Genomic DNA, 4,197 nt, shown 5'->3' with positions numbered 1-4,197 from the left:
CCTGTAGTCCCAGCTGCTTGGGAGGCTGAGGCAGGAGAATTGCTTAAGCCCAAGAGTTTGAGGTCGTTGTGAGCTGTGATACCACAGCACTCCACAGAGGGCAATATAGTGAGACTTTGTCTCAAAAAAAAATTGGACAAAATATAACACATACACACAGCCACTGAAGGAACGAGCTCTAAGATATATTAAGTGAAAAAACCAAAAATGCAAAATATATGTGCACCTACACACTCATATTATCCCATATATTCACAGACTATGTTTCTGCAAGGAGACACAGAAACAGGTACCATGGGCTTCGCGGAAGGGAACCTGGGTACTAGTGAGAGAGAGAATTCTCAGCATACACTCTCATGCCCATATGTATGTCTCACCTAATGTCTCACTTATTGTAAATAAACAAGTATGCTTCCGCAGCATGCATACTAAAGCTGGAAGGACGCAGAGAAGGTTGGCGTGGCAAGGATAACACACAGACTAGTGAAGTGTTTCATAGTTTTTAATCCAAACGTATTTTTTGAAATAATATTAGTAGTCACCTAGTTTATAGTAAAAAAATAAGAAAATAAATTTTAAAAATTCTATAAACTTCATAAGAAAGTTAAAAAAAAGAAATGGCCAAGTGTGCTGGCTCACACCTGTAATACTAGCACTCAGGGAGACTGAGGCGAGTAGATCATTTTAGCTCAGGAGCTTAAGACTAGCTTGTGCAAGAGCAAGACTCTGTCTGTACTAAAAATAGAAAAATTAGCCAGGCATTGGGTGGGTGCTTGTAGTCCCAGTTAATCAGGAGCCTGAGGCATGAGGATTACAAGAGCCCAGGAGTTTAGGGTTGCTGTGAACTATGATGACACCACAGCATGCACTTTACCCAGGGTGACAGAGTCAGACTATGTCTCCCCCCCAAAAAAAGGAGATGATGAAATCTTGCAGTGTCCTAGTCAGTCCCCACCCAGATGTGAGTAGATCATCACTTCATCGAACTTATTCACATTGTACACACTCCCAGCTACCTTACCATAAGTCACTTAGTAGCCAACTACTGTGTTTCCCTGAAAAAAAGACCTACCCGAAAAATAAGCCCTAGCAGGATTTCTATGCATCTGTTAAATATAAGCCCTACCCTGATAATAAGACCCAGTGATGGGCGTGGCTATGCATATCTACATGCATTTGGGTGCAGAGCAGTAAGAAGACTGGAATACCTTTTATCTGCCACAGCTCCTTTCTCCAACCTGCGGGTACGCGTGTAGTAACCACGGTTGCCGGCATCCTATTGCACAAGTGCAAACAGCTAAGGGAAAGGAGTTCAGGCATCACTAGTGCCAGCCCCAACAACAAGGTCGGCTTCCTGTCATGTTCCAGAAGAAGATGACTTAACTGTATTTGAATAAATGTAGATTGTTGTATTATACTTAAAAATAAGACATCCCCTGAAAATAAGCCCTAGTGTGTCTTCTTGAGAAAAAATAAATATAAGACAGTGTCTTATTTTCAGGGAAACACGGTAGCAGTCTGGGAGGCCGAGGTGGGTGGATTACTTGACCTCAGAAGTTTGAGACCAGCCTGAACAAGAGTGAGACCCCATCTATCTCTACTAAAATAGAAAAATAAGCCAGGCATTGTGGTGGGCACATGTAGTCCCAGCTACTTGGGAAGGTGAGGCATGAGGATCACTTTAGCCTAAGAGTTTGAGGTTGCTGTGAGCTACGATGATGCCATAACACTGAATCCTGGGGCGACAAAGTGAGACCCAGTCTCAAAAAAAAAAAAAAAAATGTCAACCACAGGCAGTGCCTGTGGCTCAAAGGAGTAGGGCGCCGGCCCCATATACCAGAGGTGGCGGGTTCAAACCCAGCCCCCAGCCAAAAACTGCAAAAAAAAAAAAAGTCAACCACTAAAATCCCAAATAAAGCATTTGTCTATTTGAGAAATAGTTATTAAGTGATCCTTGTTTGCCACAGTACTAGGCACTGAATATTAACAGAGGAGGAGACATATATGGTCCCTGTTCTCTTAAAAGAGTTTTCACCTGTTAACCAGTTCAATCAACCAACAAATGTTAATTAAGCATCTATTATGTCCAAGGAACTGCTATAGGTTGAGAACTGAAATCACATATAAGCAGTCCCCAACTTATGAACAAGATAGGTTCTGTAGGTCTGTTGCTAAGTTGAATTTGTATGTAAAGTGGAACAGGTAGGTTTCCCTAGCACTTGTAATAGACTCTATTCATAAGTGTGAGTCATACATAAACCAAATGTTTATAACTTGAGGACTGCCTGTACTCTCACATAGCTTACTATCTACATTAATATGACAGACTATTCCTCAATCTTCAGTAGCATAACTATTATTTGAGATGAACTGAACATTTCCAATTAATTTTATTTATTTTTATTTTTGGAGACAAGAGTCTCGCTCTGCTGCCGAAGCTGGAGTGCAGTGGTGTGATCATAGCTCATTGCAGTCTTGAATTCTGGGGCTTGGCTTGGTGCCTGTAGCTCAAGCAGCTAAGGCGCCAGCCACATATACCAGAGGTGGCGGGTTTGAATCTAGCCCGGGCCTGCTAAACAACAATGACAACTACAACCAAAAAATAGCCAGGTGTCATGGTGGGTTCCTGTAGTCCCAACTACTTGGGAGGCTGAGGCAAGAGAATCTCTTAAGCCTAGGATTTGGAGGTTGCTGTGAGCTGTAACACCATGGTACTCTACCCAGGGTGGCAGCTTGAGGCTCTGATGAAAAAAAAAAATTCCTAGGCTCAAGGGATCTTCCCACCTCATCCTCATGAGTAACTAGGACTACAGGCCCATACCGTGATGCCAGGCTAATTGTTTTTAACTTTTTGTAGAGCCTATTGCTTAGGTTGGTCTTGAACTCCTGGGCTCAAACTATTCTCCCACCCTGCCCCTTCAAAGTGCTGAGATTAGAGGCATGAGACACCACACCTAGCCCTCAAATTAACTTTATCGTTCATTCTAGGAACTTCTTGAATGATTAATCAACTCATCAATAGAAAGAAGTAATGGGCAGCACCTGTGGCTCAGTGACTAGGGCACCAGCCCCATATACTGAGGGTGGCCAGTTCCAGCCCGGCCCTGGCCAAACTGCAACAACAACAAAAAAAACAGGGTGTTGTGGCGGGTGCCTGTAGTCCCAGCTACTGGGGAGGCTGAGGCAAGAGAATCGCCTAGGCCCCCTATAGCTGCGACGCTATAGCACTCTACTGAGGGTGATAAAGTGAGACTGTGTCTCAAAAAAAAAAAAAAGAGAGAAAGAAAGAAAGAAGCAATGGAAAGTTCGTATCTTTAGACTTTCTGAAGACCCTCACCTCAACATCCTCCCTTGGCTAGGTTCATCCCAAACTATCATAGCATGTCCTTCACCCTAATCACTCCTGCCCCTACCACCCCAGCACAAAGCCACCCCTCACACACACAACAACCAGACTTTAAAGTCTCAATAAATATGATGGGCTTGCCCTTCTTCCTACCAGATGCAGTCAGTCAGACTATAAAGGGGAAAGAATAAACTCAGCTTTGTCTTTTCAACAGGCTGTTCTAGTGATATCTGAGAAGCTGACATTTCACATGGTGCTGGTGAATAATGTCCTCATGGAGTTTACATTCTAGAGATAGACAATAAGCAGGTAGACCAGGAAATATGTAATTTTATACTATTTTACCATGTATTTGGGGAAGTAGAGGATACACAAGTAGCCAAGTATTTCATTCCAATTGCGATAACTAAGAAGGAAATAAAGGGCACCAGGTAAGAGAAGGAAGGGAGTTAGGGTCCTAAGTTAAAAAGAGAATGTGCAGCATCTGTGGCTCAAGTGGCTAAGGTGGCAACCACATACACCTGCAGTGGCGGGTTTGAATCCAGCCTGGGCCAGCCAAACAATGACCACTCCTACCAAAGAAAATTAGCCGGGCGTTGTGGTGGGTGCCTGTAGTCCCAGCTACTTGGGAGGTGGAGGCAGGAGAATCCCTTGAGCCCAGGAGTTGGCAGTTGTTGTGAGCTGTGATGCCACGGAACTCTACTCAGGGCGAGAGCTTGAGGCTCTGTCTCAAAAAAATAAAAAGAGAATGTGGCTCGGCTTCTGTAGCTCAAGCAGCTAAGGCACCAGCCACATACACCAGAGCTGTCAGGTTCAAATCTAGCCCGTGCCAGCTAAACAACAATGATCAC

At 43.9% G+C, this 4,197-nt stretch overlaps 1 pseudogene; it reads left to right on the top strand.

Moving 5' to 3' along the window:
- The first annotated feature begins 408 nt into the window (after positions 1–408).
- Positions 409–503, top strand: LOC111725704 (annotated as a pseudogene).
- The last annotated feature ends 3,694 nt before the right edge of the window (positions 504–4,197 follow it).

The sequence above is a fragment of the Otolemur garnettii genome, unplaced genomic scaffold (genome assembly GCF_000181295.1).
Source record: "Otolemur garnettii isolate 467f Iridium unplaced genomic scaffold, OtoGar3 scaffold00046, whole genome shotgun sequence".
NCBI classification, from domain to species: domain Eukaryota; kingdom Metazoa; phylum Chordata; class Mammalia; order Primates; family Galagidae; genus Otolemur; species Otolemur garnettii.
The sequence above is the reverse complement of the archived record's forward strand: the minus strand, read 5'-3'. Positions and strand labels throughout refer to the sequence as shown.